The sequence below is a fragment of the Mauremys reevesii genome, linkage group 4, assembly GCF_016161935.1.
Source record: "Mauremys reevesii isolate NIE-2019 linkage group 4, ASM1616193v1, whole genome shotgun sequence".
In the NCBI taxonomy this organism is placed as follows: domain Eukaryota; kingdom Metazoa; phylum Chordata; order Testudines; family Geoemydidae; genus Mauremys; species Mauremys reevesii.
This window is the reverse complement of record NC_052626.1, coordinates 124577656-124598605: the sequence shown is the minus strand read 5'-3', so window position 1 is coordinate 124598605 and position 20950 is coordinate 124577656. Positions and strand designations below refer to the sequence as shown.

At 49.5% G+C, this 20950-nt stretch overlaps 1 protein-coding gene across 3 annotated transcripts in view; it reads left to right on the top strand.

The window, feature by feature from the left end:
- Positions 1-11908, top strand: part of LOC120404740 — a 58522-nt gene extending 46614 nt beyond the window's left edge. The window contains exons 6-9 of one of the 3 annotated variants that reach the window (XR_005598140.1): positions 3122-3226; positions 10426-10565; positions 11248-11400; positions 11625-11908. The gene's annotated coding sequence lies outside the window, so the exon portion shown is untranslated. Of the gene's footprint in view, positions 1-3121; positions 3227-10425; positions 10566-11247; positions 11401-11606 lie in introns of all 3 variants that reach the window. The other 2 variants (XR_005598141.1, XR_005598142.1) reach the window with 2 other exon arrangements.
- Positions 11909-20950: the final 9042 nt, after the last annotated feature.

Genomic DNA, 20950 nt, shown 5'->3' with positions numbered 1-20950 from the left:
CCTCTGAGCCCAGCCCCTCTGAGCCGGACACCCCCCAATCCCCCCCGCCAGCCCTGACCCCGAGCTCTGAGCCTAGCCCCTCTGAGCTGGACACCCTCCTGACACTTCCCCCACAGCCCTGACCCCCAGCTCTGAGCCCAGCCCCTCTGAGCCGGGCACCCCTGACCCACCCCACAGCCTTGACCCCCAGCTCCTCTGAGCCAGACACTCCCCTGACCCCATCCCCCCACAGCCCTGACCCCCAGCTCTGAGTCCATTCCCTCTGAGCTGGGCACCTCCCGACCCCATCCCCCTGCAGCCCTGACCCCCAGCTCTGAGCACAGCCCCTCTGATCCGGGCACCCCCTGACGCCTAACCCTAACCTAACCGTGGCTGCTTCACTTCTCCCGCCTCCCAGGCTTGTGGCGCCAATCAGCTTATGCGCCGCAAGCCTGGGAGGCGGGAGAAGTGAAGCGGCCACGGCGTGCTTGGGGAGGAGGTTTGGCAGAGGTGAGCTGGGGCGGGGAGTTCCCCTGCGTGCCGCCCGCCCCCCCACCCCTTACTTGCTGCAGGCGGCCCTCCCCGTGCTCCCCTGCCCCAGCTCCCTCCACCTAAATGCCAGCGGTGACTGAGGCAGCCCAAGATCCGGCCGCCGCAGTCGCTGCCGAAGAAAATGGCGCCCCCCAAATCCTAGCGCCCTAGGCGACTGCCTAGGTTGCCTAAATGGTTGCACCAGCCCTGGCTCCGTAGATTTGGAAAGTCTTTGCTCTCCAGCGCTTCAGAAAGCTTTCAAGAGCTTACCTCCATTCCCTGAACGTGGGACAGCGTGGGCTGGGCTCTGCACGCAGACCCTGAAAAGCATGGATGAGATGCTGAAGGCCTTGTGCAAGGATCAGGAGCCCAACCTTCTGGTGCTGCAGAACATCTTAGAGGTCTGGAGACGTGGGGGCAGGAAGGGAACTAGTCCTGTAGCTGGGGTGGGTCTTGGGGACCAAGGCTCCATTTAATCCCAAGTATGGGACACCCCCATGCTTTTGGCTCCTCAGAGTGCATTCTATACAAAGGTTCTTGGGCTGGAGGGCCAAGTGACCCCGCTATATCTGAAAAACGTCTGCGTGGGGTGGGGGTGGAGGAGCGCGGGATCTGCCGTGTTCTCTATTGAGCCTCCATCTGACCCTGGCATTCATTTGTGTTGACCATGGGCCCCACCAACCTGGTCAGAGCTAAATTCCCCCAACATTCTAGTTCTGGGGCCACAGGAAGTAGATTCTGCGGGTGGTTTGTGCTCCCAAAAAAGGGAAATATCCTTGACAGAGATTCAGTCTCCTCGATCCTAGAACCTGGGAAGAGGGAATCACAGAAGTGCAGGGCTGGAAAGGATCTCAAGAGATGATCTACTCCACCCACTGCACTGAGGCAGGGCCAAGCATTCCTAGACCGTCCCTGATGAGGTTTTAAAAAACAGGGTGGACAAACACTCCATGATGGGGAGTTCACCACTTCCCTACATCACCTTTTCCAGTGCTTAGCCACCCTTAGACTTTTTCCTAATATTTAACCTAAATCTCCCTTGCTGCAGATTAAACCCATTACTTCTTGTCCTACCTCCAGGGGACATGGAGAACAATTCATCACCATCCCCTGTATAACAGCCCTTAACGTATTTGAAGACTGTTACAGGTGCCCCCTCCATCTTCTCAAGATGAAACATGGCCAATTCGTTCAACCTTTCTTCATGGATCAGGTTTTCTAAACCGCTGATCATTTTTGTCGCTGTCCTCTGGACTGGCCCCATTTTGTTCACATCTTCCTTAAAGCATGGTGCCCGGAACTGGACACAGTGCTCCAAGCTAATACACCTCAGAATGACATTTCCCTTTTTCACAACAGCATCACACTGATTCATATTCAGTGTGACACCCATGATAACCCACAGATCCTTTTCTGCAGTACTGCCAACTAGCCGGTTATCCCCCACTTTGTTTTTAAGCATTTGATTTTTTCCTTCCTAAGTGTGTTACGTCACATTTGTTTTGACTGAATTTCATCTTGTTGACTTCAGACCAACTCTCCAATTTAGCAAGCTCATTTTGAATTCTAATCTGTCCTCCAAAGTGCTTGCAACCCCTCCCAGCTTGGTGTCATCCTCAAACTTTACAAGCATACTCTCCTCTCCGTTAACCAAGTTCTTAATGACTAGTACTGGACCCAGGCACACCCTTGGGGGACCCCACTTGAGACACCCTCCCAGTTTGCCAGCGAGTCGGTGATAACTCCTCTTTGAGTGTGGTCTTTCCATCAGTTGGGCGCCCACTTTACAGTAATCTCATCTGGATCATACTGGCTTAGTTTGCTTATGAGAATGTTTTGTGGAACTGTGTCAAAAGCCTTACTAAACTTCATATACATCATCATATACTGCCTGCCTCCATCCACTAGGCAAGTAACCCTGTCAAAGAAGGAAATTAGATTTGTTTGGCATGGTTTGTTCTGGACAAATCCAAGGTGCTATTCGTTATCACCCTATTATCTCCTCTAGATTCTTACAAACTGTTTAATAATTTGTTCAGTATCTCTCTGGGTACCAATGTTAGGCTGACAGGTCTATAATTCCTTGGGACATCCTTGTTCCCCTTTCTGAAGACAGGTTCTGTATCTGCCCTTCTCCATTCCTTTGGGACCTCAGCCCTCCTAAAGGTTCAGAGATTGCTTTGCCTAGCTCCATCTAGGGTGAATATTATGAGGCTCTGCCAACTTGAATACATCTAACTGACCTAAATCGTCTTTTACCTGTTCTCTCCCTAGTCTGGCCTGTATTCCTTCCCCCTTGTTGTTAATATTGTGTTAAGCATCTAGTCGCCAATAACCTTTTTAGTGAAAACTGAAGCAAAAAAGGCATTAAACATCTTGGCTTTGTCTGTGTCATCCATTATTTGCTCTCCTTCCCTGCTGAGTTGTGGCCCCACACTTTCCTTTGTCTTTCTCTTGCTCCTAATGCATTTATAGAGTGGCTTATGATTGTCTTATGTCCCTTGCCAGTTAGAACTCGTTTTTGCCTTAGCCTTGCTCATTTTCTCCCTATGTGCTTTGGCTATTTTTTGGTACTTCTCCTTAGTAATTTGTCCCAATTTGTTTCTCTCAGGTCCTGCTCCCCTGGACCACATCCAAGGAGGTGCATGGGCGGCTGAGGGCAGTGGGAAGGATCACCTGGCTGATGGAATTCATGGGGTCTCCGTACAAATTCCAGGTGAGCAGCCTGTGACCCTGGCCACCTCCTAACTGCACTGAGCAGCCTCGCGGTGCAGCGCTCCCTGGCAGGGAAAACGCAGGCCTAGAATAGTGACTCAGCAAGATCCTCAGTAGGAGTTCAATCTAATGAGCACTGATGTCGATGGGTCTGTCCTCTGATTCCAGTGGGCTTTGGGTCGAACCTCATCATTCTGTCTCCAAGGACTCTCCCCGCTGTTCCCCTAGCACCAAAGTCTGGTCTGCAGGGTCAGTGCATTTACACAGAATTGCCCTGAGAGCAGCCTCTGAACCCAGGTGTCTGTTCACCCCCTTTGTCAGGCGCCCACGGGGTGCTTTGGCTTCAGCTCCTGCCAGGCTGCCAGATGAATGCCCCTTGCTCTGCACGCTCAGGGCCATTGAGCTGCTCCAGCTGCTCCATCCCCCCTGTGGCAGGGCCTCCCCTCCGGCAGCTGGACAGGGACGCTTGGATGATGTGCCCCCAGAGGCAAAGGACAAAGGAAATGCAGTGGATCTAATCTACCTCGATTTCAGTAAGGCATTTGATACGGTTCCACATGGGGAATTATTAGTTAAATTGGAAAAGATGGGGCTCAATATGAAAATTGAAAGGTGAATAAGGAACTGGTTAAAGGGGAGACTACAACGGGTCGTACTGAAAGGTGAACTGTCAGGCTGGAAGGAGGTTACTAGTGGAATACCTCAGGGATCAGTTTTGAGACCAATCTTATTTAATCTTTTTTATTACTGACCTTGGCACAAAAAGTGGGAATGTGCTAATAGCTGGGAGGTATTGCTAACACAGAGAAGGACTGGGATATCATACAGGAAGATCTGGATGACCTTGAAAACTGGAGTAATAGTAATAGGATGAAATTTAATAGTGAAAAGTGCAAGGTCATGCATTTAGGGATTAATAACAAGAATTTTGGTTATAAATTGGGGACACATCAGTTGGAAGTAACAGAGGAGGAGAAGGACTTCGGAGTATCCGGGGCGCCTTCAACTAAACATAGAAGCTGCCACCGAATTGCCTCCGCCGCGGAAACGCGCCTGCCGCCCTAAGGGCACACGGACTGCCCCCCCCCCCCCGCCCCGCCCAGGGCGGCAATTCAGCGCGCTGCTTGGGGTGGCAAAAACTGTAGAGCCAGCCCTGGTTCTGCCACTGACCTGCTGGGTGATCTTGGGCAAGTCCCTGCCTGGCCTTTGTCTGCTGTTCTGCAGGGCAGGGCCTGACTTCTGCAGGGTGTGTCTCTGGGTATGTGCAGCACCTGGCACAGCCAGGCCTGATTGTGTCTGGGGTCTCTGTGATCCAAAGAACCCTAGCACTAGAGTAGCAGCAAAGCTGTGAACTCTAGACCCCCAGGGAATGCTGGTCACACCAGTGATCAGGGATGCCCGGACAGAGCCATTTTGCTTCAATTAGGAACCATTTTTTCCTACAAATCCCCTTTTAAAGCCTCGTAGGTTTTAACTGTTGACATCACGGCTATGTCCCGCAGCACTCGCTCTTCTGAAGAGCTCTAGAAGAGCCTTTTGCTGTTCAGACCTCATAACAAGTTTGATACCCACAGTATAGTGAAGGCAGAGAAAACGCTTGGGACTTAAATACACAGATCTGGCAGCCTGGTCAAAGAGGAGACAAACTGAAGGCAACTCTCGCTAATGATAATTTACTTCTCCTCAGAATAGCGGGTCAGTCTGGTTTATTAAACTAGATCAGACATGGAGAGAGTGTGACTGTAATTCTCTTTGTTATACACCATTCCCATTGTTCCATGCGCTTCAGCCTGGTTTTCACTTGCTTGTGGTTCATTTTCCCTTCTGGAACTGGTTAGCCTGTATTTGACACATTTTTTCCCTGATGCAGTTTGAGATTTTGAAAGGTTCAAAAACCAGATACAGAAATGATTGAATCTGGCTTTTAGTAACAGACCAACCCTAGAACTAGTGTGCAAAATTGGCTCCCTCCCCTAGGCTAGGCTGTAAGGACTGGGACTCAGGAGAACCCAGGTTCGGTTCCTGGCTCTGCCAGACTCCCTGGGTGATTGTGGGCGAGTCACGTAGCCTCTCTGTGTCTGAGTTCCATGTCTGTACAATGGGGATAGAAATCCTTCCTTTGTGTGTCTAGCCTGTAAGATCTAGACCAGGGACTGTCAATTACTGTGCCTGGAAAGCCCCCAGCACAAGCTCTGATTGCAGGTAGGCCCTCGAGGTGCTATTCAAACAATAATACACTTGATTTGCTTGGGGTCAATGTGTTGTGTAGAGAACTTTCCACAGATGATACCTACTAATAAAAAGCATCCCCTGAGATCTGGGGTACAAGGATGCAGCTGCTTATGTTGCAGGTATCCAGCCCCGCTGCCCGTGATCTTAGCTGGCTTTGCAAAGGCTTTGAGGCTCTAACACAGGGGTCGGCAACCTTTCAGCAGTATTGTGCTGTCTTCATTTATACATTCTAATTTAAGGCTTCGCGTGCCGGTAATACATTTTAACGTTTTTTAGAAGGTCTCTCTATAAGTCTATAATATATAACCTCATTGACTGTGCTCCTGCCATGGTTGGGCAGGAGCCGGCGCAGTATAAACTACTGTTATATGTAAAGTAAACAAGGTTTTCAAAATGTTTCAGAAGCTTTATTTAAAATAAGATCTGCATTTTAATTTAATCAGTTTAGTGTGATCCTTGCCCTTGCTTTTTCTTGCTGAGTTTTCCAATGTCTGGCACGTATTTGGATACTTTAAGCTGCACACAGGCTTCTGAGTGATCACTTGTTAACCGGCTCCGAGAGGGACAGAGGACAGATTTCGTGTGTGAAAATACCTGTTCACACAGGTATGTGGATCCAAATGCTGAAAGCATTGCAAACGCAATTTTCTTCAAACAGTTAAATTTCACTGGCAGGGATGTCCAGCAGGTCTGAATAGAGGCCCCATGATCTCTCTCGGTGGCTTCAAGTGCGCTCTGCAGATCCACAAACTTTGATGTCCACAATTCTGAGCTTTTTAACTGAATGAGTTGCATTTCAAAATCTTCAACACCCATCCACTGAAATACAGACAAATCCAAGTCACTTTCCTTGAACTTTTCAGATTTAATTAGAAAAGAAAGCATTGGGCCAAATCGCTGGAAATCTTGAAATCTGTCAGAAAATTCTGATTCCAGTTCTTGCATGTACTTTCCAATCTCATCGACATTGACAGTGCAACATGTCGATAGCTCTTTTATGAGTTGGAAATAGCGGAAAGTAGAAGTTTGAATATCCCTGGAAAAAACTGCTAGTTTCACAACAAATGCTTTCCAGGCTTCATAAAGATCCAGAACTGTTTGCTCTGCACCCTGGAGACAGAGGTTGAGTTCGGGTTAGGTGAGCTGTGATGTCAGTTAGAAACATGAGCTTACACAGCCATTTGTCATCTTCCAGTTCGGGGTAGTTTTGTTCTTTTTCCGACAAAAAGGCCTTGATTGCATCAAAACAGTTTACAAAGCACACCAAAACCTTGCCACCACTTAGCCACCGAATGTTGCTGTGAAGTGGGATGTCGTTATAAGCACTGTCCATCTCTTCTAGCAGTGCTTGAAATTGTCTGCGAGTCAAAGCAAATCGAGCAACAAGGAAATTCACAATTCGCACCACTGTATTCATCACATTATTAAGCTCTGAATTAGAAATTTTAGCACATAGGTTTTCTTAATGGATAATACAGTGAAATTTGACTGTTGGATGGCCAATTTGATCTTCAGGCAACTTTACAAATCCCTTCTGTTTTCCAACCACGGCAGGAGCACCATCTGTTGTCACACAAAATATTTTTCTGATGTCAACTCCTCGTTCTTCAAAATGGTTTACAAAACTTTCCAGTATATCTTCCCCGTTTGTTGTGCCATGCAGGGGTTTTAGGCAACAAAGTTCCTCTTGGATTTCATTGGAAGCACACTATCTTGCAACAACTGCAAACCGTGGAATGTCGTTTATATCCACGCTCCCATCAATTGCAACACTAAAACTATGTCTTTCAATGCAGTCATCTGCTTTTCCTTAATGTTTTCTGCCATTTCACTTATGCATCTCTCAACTGTTCTGGCAGAGATGGGCAGTTCTTTTATTCTAGATAGGATTGTATTTTTATTTGGCAAATCATTGAACAAAATCTCCGAACTGCTGAGAAAAACTTCTTTTATATATTCCCCATCTGTAAACAGCTTTCTGTTTTTTGCAAGTACTGTGCAATCTTGTAACTTCCTTCTGTAGCTTGATTTTTACTTACACATAAGCTTTTAAAAACACTGCTTTGCTTCTCATAGGCTGCTACTGCCTTTTTGATTGATTCAGTCTTGTCTGCTTCATCAAAAAAAGTTCTCGTGCTTCGTTTCAAAATGTCATCGAACACTTGACGTGCGACAAACAACACTTCAATAACAGAAAGCACAAATAGCACAGTCCTTCTTTTCAATAAACCCAAATGCATCTGTCCAAGCAGGCTGAAATGATCAGACATCTAGCTTCACTTTCTTAGGAGCTGCCATTTTGTCAAATGTTCCCTTCAACTCTCAGTGGGGAAAAAAATGGCGATAGAAGGCAGGCACAAGGTCAAACGCAATGTGGGCTGAGATAAGCAATTTTAAGATGGGGGTGCTGAGCTGCAGCCCCTCTTCCCTTGTGTGCAACCCTCACTGTCCCAGGCTGGGAACAGTGGGCCACAGCGCGGAAGCTGCAGAGCAGTGATCCAAGGCCAGAAGAGCCCAGGGTGGCCTGCAGGGACTCCAGGCCAGAAAACAGGCTGAGCAAGGGTGGAGGTCAGTAACTGGAACCCCAGATTGGCAGCTGAGGTGAGTGAGCTGCCCCGGTAGGGCTGAGCAGGGTCGCAGGCCTGGACCCTGTCTGGAAGGGCGCCTGCGCAAGATAAGTGGGGCTGCCGCAGCGGGGGGACCCTGGCTGGCAAAGGGCCAGCAGCGGGAACCCCAGAGCGGCTGCAGACTGAGCGGCTCAGCCTGTCACCGCTCTGGGGTTTCAGCTGTGGGCTCCTGCCAGCTGGGGTCTCAGCCCCCTGCCAGCCTGGGGTTCCTTCTCCCAGGCCGGCAGTGGGTGCTGAGTGGGACTGGCTGAGGGTCCCCAGCTGGCAGGAGCTGGTGGCAGAAAGCGCCAGAGTGGCAGTGGGCTGAGCAGCTCAGCCCGCCCCACATGCCATTAAAAATTGGCTCGCGTACCACATTTGGCACGCGTGCCATAGGTTGCCGACCCCTGCTTTAGAGCAAGCCCTAGGTGAAGAGGGTAAGAGAAGAATTTCTCTGAGGGGTTGTCATAAACAGATAGTTAAGGGTTAATGTCTCTTTTACCTGTAAAGGGTTAAGAAGCTCAGTAAACCTGGCTGACACCTGACCAGAGGACCAATAAGGGGACAAGATACTTTCAAATCTTGGTGGAGGGAAGTCTTTTGTTTGTGCTTTTTGTTTGGGGGTTGTTCGCTCTTGGGACTAAGAGGGACCAGACATCAATCCAGGCTCTCCAAATCTTTCTGAATCAGTCTCTCATGTTTCAAACTTGTAAGTAATAGCCAGGCAAGGCGTGTTAGTCTTATTTTTGTTTTCTCAACTTGTAAATGTTCCTTTTTGCTGAGAGGATTTTACCTCTGTTTGCTGTAATTTTGAATCTAAGGCTAGAGGGGGTTCCTCTGGGCTATATGAATCTGATTACCCTGTAAAGTATTTTCCATCCTGATTTTACAGAGATAATTTTTACCTTGCTTTCTTTAATTAAAAGCTTTCTTTTTAAGAACCTGATTGATTTTTTCCCCTTGTATTAATATCCAAGGGGATTGGATCTGGACTCACCAGGAATTGGTGGGAGAAGGGAAGGGGATGGTTAAATTCTCCTTGTGTTAAGATCCAAGGGGTTGGGTCGGTGTTCACCAGGAACTTGGTGAAAAAGCCTCTCAAGGCTGCTCAGGGAGGGGAAGGTTTTGGGGGGACAGAAAGTGATCCAGACACTAAAATTTCTGGATGGTGGCAGTGTTACCAGATCTAAGCTAGTAATTAAGCTTAGAAGTGTCTATGCCGGTCCCCACATCTGTACCCTAAAGTTCAGAGTGGGGGAGGAACCTTGACGGGATGAATTGTTGCTTAGAGAAGCTCCTGGGGAAAGGAATCCTCATGGTAATCTGTGCAAGCAGCTTGCTACAGCTAAAGGGTGTGAAAGTGATTTAATCAAGGAAGTATCAGGGGGGTAGCCATGTTAGTCTGGATCTGTAAAAGCAGCAAAGAATCCTGTGGCACCTTATAGACCAACAGACGTTTTGCAGCATGAGCTTTCGTGGGTGAATACCCATATCTACACCAGCGACACCATCACAGGACCTAACCAGATCAGCCACACCATCACCGGTTCATTCACCTGCATGTCCACCAATGTAATATACGCCATCGTATGCCAGCAATGCCCCTCTGCTATGTACATCGGCCAAACTGGACAGTCTCTAAGGAAAAGGATAAATGGACACAAATCAGATATTAGGAATGGCAATATACAAAAACCTGTAGGAGAACACTTCAACCTCCCTGGCCACACAATAGCAGATCTTAAGGTGGCCATCCTATAGCAAAAAAACTTCAGGACCAGACTTCAAAGAGAAACTGCTGAGCTTCAGTTCATCTGCAAATTTGACACCATCAGCTCAGGATTAAACAAAGACTGTGAATGGCTTGCCAACTACAGAACCAGTTTCTCCTCCCTTGGTTTTCACCCCTCAACTGCTAGAACAGGGCCTCATCCTCCCTGATTGAACTAACCTCGTTATCTCTAGCTTGCTTCTTGCTTGCATATATATACCTGCCCCTGGAAATTTCCACTACTTGCATCCGACGAAGTGGGTATTCACCCACGAAAGCTCATGCTGCAAAATGTTTGTTAGTCTATAAGGTGCCACAGGATTCTTTGCTGCTTAATCAAGGAAGTTTCAGTTCCTAACAGCCAGAAATTTTCAGTTGTAAATGGATCCACTGACTTTCCTTCTGAAAGATCTAGTGTGGATAGCTTTGAAAAGGTCTCAGATGGAGTAAGAGCTGTTAAAAAAGTTAAGCAGTCCTATAGCCAAGTGGCTGTGTTTGGCCAGCTTGTTGGGAAGACAATGGTGTTGGGAAAGGAATGTCTTCATGCTGATTCTTTAAGTGAGCAGTAAGTGTGGTATCCACCCATTGCAGTTTGGCTGTTCCATACTCTGCTGGGTACCAGGCCCTGCACAGAGAACTGCTAAGAGCAAGGATTGATGAGGCAGCAGGCATCCGGCCATGAACTCTTGCTAAGTGTCCCTGGAGTGATGTGAATGGGAGTAACCAGTGAGGTACTATAGAAGCTGTTATGATTTCAACTAGCCCTTTAGTTAACAGCCATGTTTATAAGGAGGTACATATAACAGAAGTAGTTACAGGGGGTAACCTCGGGTCAGACACTTGTGAATGGGAACAGATGGAAATTTCGATTAGCTAAGGGGGCCTCACGATTTTAAAGAAATGATGCTTTAAGATGAGGGGCTAAAATCTTTGGGGAAGAACTTCTTTGCCTTAGAATTAAGGGTCTCAAGTTATCTATGCTGGCTTGGTAAATCTAAGTATTGGAATAACCACCAGCTTCTGGGGTTTGTCTGCCCTATTTTGTTTGCAGTTCACCCTAATTGAGTGACCTCAGCTGGCTCCCATAGGCAGCACCATCACAGTAGCCTAGAAACCCTCAGTGCCCTGGCTCAAGCAGGAGCTCAGAGCTGCCAGATTTCTTTCCATGGAGCTGGGAGCCTGGCTCCCTGCGTCTGTGGCCCCAAGGCAGTCCCACCACCATCCAGGGAACCCAGGGCTTCCACACTCTGCTAATGTAACCCATGTGCCTAATAGGGAGATATCTCTTTAAGAGACCCACTTGGGGGAGGTAGGAGTGAGTTGGGTCTGGGTCACTGTTGCTAGGCAGATTAAGCATTTCACATCCAGAAGCTTTTGGAATTGGGGGTGATAGCTCTGGGTCTGCTCCAATAGGTTCCCCATTGCTGGGATGAGACTCCAGGAGGGCAAGCAGTCAGGGCAGCTGCTTTGCAGAAGGCCACGTGCCCTGGGTGAGTTGGGAGAAGAAGCTGAGCCCAGGAGCAGGAAGCAGATTGCTGCCCCTAACTCTGAAGCATTTTGCAGCAGGTGAGTGAATCCTCTAACAGGGATGCATGGGACCGAAAATCACTTCTATTTTAATTGTATGTTTTGAATGTTGTTTTGATTTTAGCCAAACTGTTCTAGTTACATTGTCTCAACTCGTCTGAGTCACCAACTTTTCTTTAAATGCAGTAATGAGGAAAGACTCATTTCTAGTTTGCTATTCTCAGTTTTGTATTTTCTTGTAACAGGGTTTTCTTTAAATCTAGTCACGTAACTGAGTGGTTGGTTAGTCAGCTGGCTGGCTAGCAGGAATTTCAGCAGAGGAAGAGTCTGCCTGGATTCCAGCTGAAGATTCCTACAAGCAATGGAGGGAAGATGATGTTTTAGACTCAGCACACTGTCTAGATTTGGTGATCAAAGACTGTAACTAAGACTTGGATGAACAAAATCTAAGCATTTGGGAACTTCTCACTATTTCTGTGGGGACTGAACTGTTCAGATTTTAATTAGTTTTCTTTATTTGTTTTTATGTATAACTGTGAAGGTAATGTCTGTGGATTATAAAATAGCCATGTCATGCTGTAAAAATTAGATGATTATTTGTCTCTATCATAAGACTTTATAAAGTTATTTAATTAAAATCATTTCAGTTCCTTTTGGGACTTGAATGTGGGGAGGTTGATCCTGTGCAGTCCTTGCTGAAAATCCTTAGAGACTGAACTCTGAGTCTCCAGCTACTTTCTATGGGAGTTGGGTTTTTTATTTAAGGCGCTGGAGACGGGAAATGAAATGAGGTTTCAAATTGGCACCCGAACAGACAGGGACTTGAGGATTGCTCAAGGCTCACCTCTGAATTCTTTTGAGGAATATTGCCATTAGTTATACAAGAATGTGGTGGTGGTGAATATTATTGAATTTGTGCACTGTATTAATATTATTAAGATAATGGAAACTTGTACACAGTTAGTGTTAGATCCCTATAGGACCATTTTGGTCAGTGATGTGTCCCCTGTTGATAGTATGTACAGCAGAAATGAAGAGGGCTATTAGAATCTTTGGGTATTGACTAATATGAGGCACGTGAAGGGAGAACAAAAAGATTTGATTCTCTGTGAATTTGAAGATTCTGTGAGACACATAGGAAGGAAATGTGTGTTGAAGAAGCTAGGGGAGCAACAGGATGTGACTTCTATCCATTTTGAGGTTTTGCCATTTATATCCAGTGGCTCTGTGCCCAGAGTACCTCAGTGCAGGAATCACAGATTTTCTGTGTATTCTGACAGAGGGTTCAAAACTGAGACACAGGCTGTGGTTACACCTGTGGCTGACAGACAGACTAGGTCAGGGGTCGACAACCTATGGCACACAAGACGATTTTTAATGGCACGCTGAGGTCCTGGCAACCGGTCCCGCTCAGCCCGCTGCTGGCCTGGATGGGCGGAACCCCGGGCCGGCAGCAGCCTGAGTGAAGCCAGCGGCTGGAACCTTGGCTGGCAGGAGGCGGCGGACGGAACTCCAGACCGGCAGCAGGTTGAGCCACTCAGTCCGCTGCCGCTCTGGGGTCCTGGTCGCCAGCCCTGCTCAGCCCGCTGCTCTGGGGTTCCGGCTGCTGGCCCCTTGAGGCTCACTAGAGAACCACCTTCTGCGTACCTGGCTAGACTACACAGATTAGCCCAAGAAGTTTAGGAGGCTGGTGGGGTAAGATACTGAATTGGACTCTTTTATATACAAAATCAATTTTTCCATGGTTGTTGGCATAAATCCTTATTAAATGCGCTCTTATTAAAAGGGATTAATTGTAGTGGTAGGAAAAAAAAGAGTCTCTTATGCCACACTCCTTTTTGAGCTGAGATCCATTGAAAGGCAGCACTCTCATAAACAGAAAACTTCAACAAGAACTAGAAGGAAAAGGAAGGCCATTGAGTAGAGTAGTTTGCAGTTGATGATGGCATATGAAAATACTCCCAGTGCCCATGAAGAAGTCACTGCAATAGCCTGGAAGGAGAAATAGCTGCAGGCTGAGCAGCAGTTGGTAGGACTGCAGTTGACCCAGCCAAGTTCTGAAACGTCCATTGCAGATACACAATTTACTCCTCAAAGACCCAAAGAATGTAATAAACAAGCAATACCAAGATTTAACAGAATAAATCCTTTATGTTTTAAGTGTGGGCAAATAGGACATTTTCAAAATGAATGTCAGAATTCTCCTGACACAAATTTAATACATCAGCAGTTGACTGGTAGACATTCAAATCAGAACAAGTTTGAGCCAGGAAGAAGAGAAACTAACACCTCTCAGAGCAAGGCTGCTAGTCAGTCGGTTCAGGAGACAGATGTTACCCAAATGGGTTAGTGGGGCCATCTGGCAGTTAGCGGGACTTGCTTATCATGGCTATGTATACCTAGATGGAGTAAAGAGTATGTGCCTAATAGATGCTGGTTCTCAAGTTACTTGCATATGTGAAACTCTGTAATGACCACTTATCTTATTGAAAGTTACAGGCAATTGGCAGTATAGTTCAGATAGAAGGAGCAAGAGGGCAAATGGTTCCATACCTTGAAGATATGATTCCCAAAGTTCATCTGTGGGACTAATGAACAACATGTGGTGCTGGTGCATAAGAAGACTGGAGCTCTTGGGATGGTGGTGGATTATAGAAAACTGAACAGCATTACCAGAAAGGATGCCTATCCATTACCCAGTATAGAAGCTGCTGCAAAGGGATTAAGGGACCTAACTACAAAAGTAGATCCCCCAAGCCCCCGATCAGCTGCCCCCTCACCCTGTAGATGCCTGCATGCGTGGGCATGTGCCCAGACACCTGAGTCCTGACCTCAGAGCCTGCGGCCTGGCAGATCCCCAAACTAGGCCTCAACTGCAGAGCCTTAGCTGCTTGGCCTTTACAGACAATTGGGTCCCCCCCCAAACACAGCCAAGGTGGGGTGCTGCCTCCCCCCCTTGCACTCACTAGCACAGTAGTTGGAGCAGTCACCCATGACCTGGGGTGCCTGGGGTCAAGCCATGGCTCCAAATGAGGCCAAGGTGCCATCCAGTCTCCCACCTCCCGGCTGCATGCCCGGACCCCTGGGCCAGCATCTCCCTCCACATTTGTTGTGGAAAAGCGGGGGGTGACATGGCTCAGTTTCCTCACTCCTGGAGCTGGTTCACAGCTGGGCTTCCCAACTGGAGCTAGATAAGGGCTGAGCTCCCTGGGCAGGCCGGGATTAGTGCATGCCCTCTCCTTGGCATTTCTGAGGGCTGTCTCTCTAAGTGGTCTCGAAGTCACTAGAGAGACCAGAACACCACACCCAGAAAGGGTGTGGGTTACAGGTAAATACAGGCAGGGATGAGGTGCTCAGATACTGCAGTGATGGGGGAGTCCTAGGAATAGTGAGTGAATGGGGTTCATTAGGACTTCTTGCTGGTGTCTGCAGGCCCCCCCCTCATCTGTGGAGGGGATGTTTAGTGATGGTTGCTGATTGTTCCCACTAGTCTGCTGCCTCCTTGTCATGGGGCCGAGAGGTACAGCGCTGGCCTGGTCTGCCAGGGCTCTCCTGAACACTGTGGCTCTGACCTCTGCTTCCTTCCTTTCAATCGTGGTCCTCAAAGGCTTGAGCAGGACAGCAAGTCCTAGGTCCGCTGCCTGGCTTCTCAGACCATCCTAATCCTAGATGTCTTCAGGGACCAACCCCCCTGTGGCTGCAACCTACTGACCTTCGCCCGCAGGATCAGAAGGATGTGTGCTAGGTAGAGTCCAGTCACTGGAGCCACCAGCTGCCCCTGCTCTGCTAAAAGCCAGCCTCCCTCCTTTGGGGCTTCGTGCACCGCAGCCTGCCTCAGTGGGGTGAAACATTTGGTGTCTATGGGGGAGGCTCTTCCCACCACCCCAGACCCTGGCTTCTTCCCCATCGGCTGCCTGCCCCGCCGTGTGCAATCCCTCCTCATACAGAGCAGCCCCACTTCTCCGTTTCATTTTGATGTGTTTATTTATGAAGACAGCACAAGGAACAGACACGTCCATTGGAAAACATGTACAGCATGAGGCGTCAATAACCCCATTTATAGTAATACATCGAGGTATAAAATATATACACACCTTGTCCTCTACAAAGAACACAGACTGTGCCGCTGGATCCCACAACCCATACAGGGAGAAAGCCGTAGCAAGCGTTGACATCTCCAAAAACATCTCAGGGCAAGAAAAGGCACCTGCTGTTTGCAACACTTGTACAGGACAGACACAGGGTGAGGGCTAGACTAAGTGCACAGTGTTATGTCTGCTCCATCTCTACCATCTGGGTTTCCATACACAACTGCTCCCACTCAAAATGCAGGGCAGGTGTAAGGTTACTATCCCATCACCAAAAGAGCCTCAATGTAAAGCAGTGCTCCTTCCTGTGCCTGGGACTGGGGAAGAAATCACACAGATAACTACACCAAAGGCCAGGCATCATCCCACGGTAAAGCAAGGCTGTAGTGTAAGGCGGAGGAGCCCCGGGATGAACGAGGTGAGGCATGGGACAATGCAGCTAAGACTTGCAGGGTTGGGTACCAGAAGAATCTCCTGGTGGAACTTTGGGGTATGGCAGGGAAGGGGTGGAAGGATCCCTGCTTGGGGTCAGTCCTACTACCAATGGCCCACTGCCTTTGCAGAGGCACGAGGCCACCGATGAAGGCCATTCATCCTACTCCCCTGGGTCTTGTGACCCAGCTCCCCCAAGAACGTTAAAACAAGTGACTTTGTTGTTAGGGCTGAAGGGGGTGGTGGCATGAGAGATGCTGACCCTGTGATGGCACCAGTCAGCTCAGAGAGAAATCTGACCCTTGTGCTCTTTGGGGGATCGTACCTGAAATGGGGGTCAGCGGGAGGCATGATGGGAATACAGCTGGAAGAATGAGGGGGTGGAAGGGCTGAGTGTAAAGGACCAGGAAGGAAGCAGGGTCTGGGAGAGGGTCAGTGCCGGGACATCCCGTTGCTCATGAGAATCCGCCTTCCAAGTAGCGCAGCCCCAGGTCTGTAACCCTGACGCTGGGGAGCACTGCTAAGCAAAGTCCACCGCTACAGGCACACGGCCCTGCCCAACATAAGGGCTTCAGCACAGGGCCCTCAGAAGGGGGGTTACTACTGTGTCCTGAGGAGCATGAGGGATGGGACTTGTGGGAAGCCTGTGGTTCTGACAAGGCTTTGGGGGGCTAAAGGAGTCGGCTTCTGAAGAGGACACTGTGCCCTGTCACCAGTGATTAGAGGGAACGGGCTAGCACTCTGGCTCTGCGGTGCTAACAGCTAATCCGGGGCCTGAAAGGGGTGAGCTGGGAGGTGCTAGACCTTAGCCCTGCCCCTGCTGCGCCCATGGTAGCAGATGGGACAGAGTGGTCCCAGCTCCAGGAGGGTACCACAGTCAGTGCTGCGAACGGAGCTGCATGGCCCATATGGCCGGGAGAGGACAAGGGTGGAGCAGTTGGGGTGGGGGGAGTCTAGACAGAAAGCAGAGCAAATAGTGCAGAAACAGCAAGTTCAATTGTCTCCATCGTCAGTTAGGGCATCTTCCCTGGGCCTGGGCCCCCTGGAGAGTTCTGCATGAGCAGGGGCTGCACAGACAGCAGATAAGGGAACAGGGCCCCTGGGTGTCATGCTAGGGGTACATGCAGTGCCCTGCAGTGTAAACAAAAAAAAATCATTCCAGGGAGGCAGCTCAGACCTGTAACTTCCATCATCTCCCCACTGGTCAGTTTCACCATCAGTCTGCAGGAGGTGCCATTGCTGCAGCAGCCTTGAGGGCTACCTGTGCTGACCTGTCCCTCCCCATTCTTGTGCAGTGTATAGGGGAAAGCAGTCACTGGCCTGTCAAGTCCTGGATGGTTTCAGGGCCAGGAAGGGTGAGGGAGAGAGGTAGTGGGAGCAGGGTTGGGAGAGGTTGGTGGTCAGATGCAGATGCCATTTTTAAGGGTGTAGGTTACACATCCATAAATGAGCGTGTGTCTATGGGCCTGACTCTCGCGGCCCCACAGACGCTGCAGTGACAGGGCAGAATCAGAGCTAGGGAGACACAGCTCACTGCAGTTCCCAGGCCTGCATCCACCTTGGGCTCCTTTCAGCCCCTGAGTTACTGGGGTACAGGCCCTCCCCGGGTGCTGGTGCCAACACGACGAAGACTTGTGGTGAATTTATCTCCTGAGCCCTTGCTGTCCTGCCCTGTTACCTACTTCCCATAATAGATGCACCCAGGTAAACTCTCCCAGCTCACCCACTGCCCCTGCACAGAGGCATTTGTTCCCCATCTCCCTTACATCACCTTACATGGTACCATCAGTGTGACTAATGGTACCCAAAGGGGCCTCTTGATTTCTGCTGTCCTTTTGCCTGTGCTGGTGCCTGAAAGCACAATCATGTACAATCACTAGCAGGCAGATTTTGAAGACAAGGAACAAATATGACTCGTTAGTTCTTCCAAGAGGCTAACGCGCCCAGCTACCAAGGACAGCAGGGGTACATCGGGGGTGTGCTTGGAGTTACTGGCCCCCAGAAGGGGTGCAGCATATATAGTTTAGGGGAATGTGCTTCCCCTTTGATTGTACATTACAAAGCTGCCCCTTATTCCCATGATTAAGTGGCATTGTGCTTTCAGCTAGGGCTGTTCCAGGATTTTCTCCCTGGTTAAGAGGAAGGATAATTTTGTGGCTAAAAGTCCAGGGAGCAGATCCTCAGCTGGTGTAAACCATCCTTGCTCCATCCATGAAGTTGTGACCATTTTCACCAGCTGAGAATCTGGCCTAAGGGCATTTGGATTCAGAAAAAAATGGACATTAATCCGGTGGCTGGGACAGAGTCCCTGTGTTAGGGGCCATTTCAGCCAAACACAAGCTTTATACAGGAGCTTAGGAGAAACTCCATACCCCTATTCTCACATGGGTCCTGAATATGCTGCCACAAGAGGCTCCTGTTAAATTAGGGTTAAGTGCAGCCAGATCATGGTAAAATCGGTCACTGCATGGTTCCAGACAAGGAGCCATTCCCTGGTGGCCACAGCCAGCGTCGGGACCAGGAGGGTGCACACTGATTTCACTAAATCTGAGGCCTTCACTTCCCAGGTCCTCAGCTTCAGCTGAATCAGCGTCAGGCTACCTCAGTGCTTTCAAGAACAGGTAGGCGGGGGGTTGGCCCGGGCCCGTCTAGGCTCACAGCAGGATTATTGTGGGCTTGAGAGGCATTCCGGTGTCCACCTGGCCCACGCTGGCTCAAGGTGGCATTCGGAGCTCCTCTTGACAACTTGCAGACAGGGTCTCCAAGTAAGAGTCAGGGTCATGGTTTTCAAGAGCAGCTAGTTGTTTCAGGGGCCCAGCCCATGACCCCTTAAAGAGAAAGCCCTGAGCACCCGCTGTCTGGTGGTCAGGCCACTTTCAAGTGTCAAGTTGGGCCTCCAACAATCAAAGGCCCTTTTTTAAAGGCTAAAGGGGGCATTTTCCAAGCAGAGCAAGGTGCGGTATGTCACACTGCAACGCTAAGGCAGGACAAGCCCCCAGGACCCGAGCGGCTCAGCAATGCAGGTGTCGGCAGACTGTGCGTTTCCAGGACAAATTCAAGTTTCAAAATCATTAAAAAAAAAAAAAAAAGGCTCAGACCATGAGGTAGCTTAACCAAAAGAACCCCCCCATATGATACCCTCACAATGAAAAAGGAGCACACGTGCACGCACACACACACACACACACACACAGCTACAGTACAACACAGCCCCCTCCTGCTCTCCTGCCACACAGGGAGAGGAGCCGGCAGGGGCACCTCAAGGGAAGGGCTTTGCCCAGCACATGGGAACTGACCGTGGACACACACCAGGTGCTCTGTACTGGATCATCTGACGCTGGCTGGCTGAGCACAACTTGGGAGGAAATTTCCATCTTTCAACCTGCTTGTTTCTATTGAGCTCCTGTGGGGTTTTGCTGGCCGAGAACACCCCGACATGCAATCATTTGGTGCAAGACAGAGAGGCCCAGCCACCATGAGCGCTCAGTCTTGCAACGTGCTGTGGGTCACTGGAGCGGAGTTGCCTGAGATTAGCCCCAAGGGAAAGAACCCCAAGAGGTGGCCACATGCAGGTGAAATCTTCCCTTCTCATGCAGCGACCCCCACTGAGCGCCTGATCAAAAATCCATGCAGGTCAATGGGAGACTTTCTGCTGACTTCAGATCAGCCTCTTAAAGATCCGATGAAGTCCCATTAAAGCAGAGACACCACTGCCCCAGCTCCCTTCTGCCCCCTGATCCATTCACACCTGCAAGGGCAGATGGGATGTCAAGTGTTACCCCATGAGAGCAGCTGCATTCAAAAGCCATTGTGATGAGCAGAGACTCAGACATCCTCCAGGGTACAGACCTCCCACGCACGCACCAGCTACACGAGTGGCAACTCAGAGCCCCTAGCTCCCATCCTCTTCATTTCAGACAATTCACATTTGCTTGTCCCTCTTGTTGCCAAATGGAAAAAAATCCATCTTTTCTCTCCCAGACAATTTAATCCTGTTCCATCAGGGGTATCTTGGATATAATCCACTCTCTCGGTAGCTGGAACGCATCACTTTAACCTGCGTTCCCCTCCCACCTGGCATCAGCAGAGTCCTGGGGACGCTTCTCCTTTCGTTGGTGGTAGCAGTGGGAGAATGATGGGTGGTTGTCACGCGTAGCTGAGCAAACCAAGTCACTGTGTTTGGATCCCACCAGAGCCAGCACCCTGGCAGGACTTCCGAGCTCCCCATCCCAGTCAGTAGCCAGATGCTCAGAGGCATGATGGAACTGAACACATTTTCCCACCTCAGAAACACTGCTTTGGTTCCACAGAGCAGCAGCGATTGGAGGCAATTTTTACTTTGTCCAGCAGGGGGCGATCAATCACTTTTTTCTAGGGTTTGCTACTATGAGATGGCAGCTGGATTATCAAAAGGCAAAAGAAATAAAGAGGCTGCTGCTGTTTAGAAAGTTGAAACATTTCCTATCCAGGTTATAAGTCTGAAAGGAGGTCAAATCTGGGGTAAGAACCCCTTGGTGGTGTCCTTCGAGGTGCCGTGTAGAAGGACACCAGGAGAAATCACCTGTTAGCCAAGGATACTGAAAGTCTTGGATCCCAGAGAACACACAATCCATTGCTGATGGGGTTAGCTGAAGGGCCAACACTTCACCACCCCCAGCACATTGACGGGGATCAATCCGTAAAACCAGACTCCAGCCGCCGCCTTACGTGATGTGCGGCGCGACACAAGAAACACACCCGGGGAAAACGGCCAGCCTGCTGCGGTTCCCTCAGGTCCATTTCATGGCAAGTTCTGCACCCCCAGGGCGTTAAGCAGCAGCAAAAAGCTGGGTGACGAAGGGTCCGACTGCACTGGGCGTTGGCTGCATGGGACTGGGACGCCTTAGCCAGTCCTTAGGGGAGGGGGGAGTGAAGGTAGCGAAAGACCCCAGTGAAAGTGAGTCCACGTGCTTTGGGGAGTGCAGCACTATGGGATGCCCACGTGGCTCTGGCAGCTGCAGGCACTTGGCTGTGGATGCCCCGGAGGAAGGGGGGCACCCAAGCATGGCGGGAGATGGTGGCGAGAGACC